The sequence below is a fragment of the Rhinatrema bivittatum genome, chromosome 1 (genome assembly GCF_901001135.1).
Source record: "Rhinatrema bivittatum chromosome 1, aRhiBiv1.1, whole genome shotgun sequence".
NCBI lineage: Eukaryota > Metazoa > Chordata > Amphibia > Gymnophiona > Rhinatrematidae > Rhinatrema > Rhinatrema bivittatum.
Genome location: NC_042615.1, coordinates 335,559,651 through 335,560,296, shown reverse-complemented (window position 1 = coordinate 335,560,296; position 646 = coordinate 335,559,651).

Genomic DNA, 646 nt, shown 5'->3' with positions numbered 1-646 from the left:
AATGCAAATCCTGGAAAAAAAAACCTGAAATAATTAAAAGATCCCAACCAAAATGAAATTTTTGCCTCTGCACATCCCTATATGGGAGTTTAATGACATGTTCATTTTAATTACACTGGAAAGGGCGCAGTGCAATATTTTAATATGTAAATATTATGTATGTATGATATGTTTTATTTATTGTAATTTTGCACATTATTTGTTGCATTTATTATATAGTATTGCCTTTGTATTTATGTCTAGTGATTTGGGACCTTGTTGGGTAAGATAATTAACACATAGCTGAATAAAATAATTTTCCATCCACCATGATTTATTATCCACCGTGCTCATGGATGGAAGTCATCTGACTGACAGAAAGAGCCAAAACTGGTAGGTTTCACTTTTCAGTTGAAAGTGAGAAGAGTCACATCTCTTCCCAATGCTCAAGGACAGGGAAATGGAAGGCACAGGAATGCATTTATCAGTGGCCAGTAAAAACAAACCTTTTGTCATTTTGGTAACTATCAGGGGATTTCTTCTGAGGGGGTGGGGATTTATACCAGGGAGCTACACTAAAGGGAAATTCCTCCCCTGCGTCGTATGAAATTCCTTCCCATTTGGCAGAATCTGAAGCCACTGCGTTGCTGTCATGAGTGGACAAGAA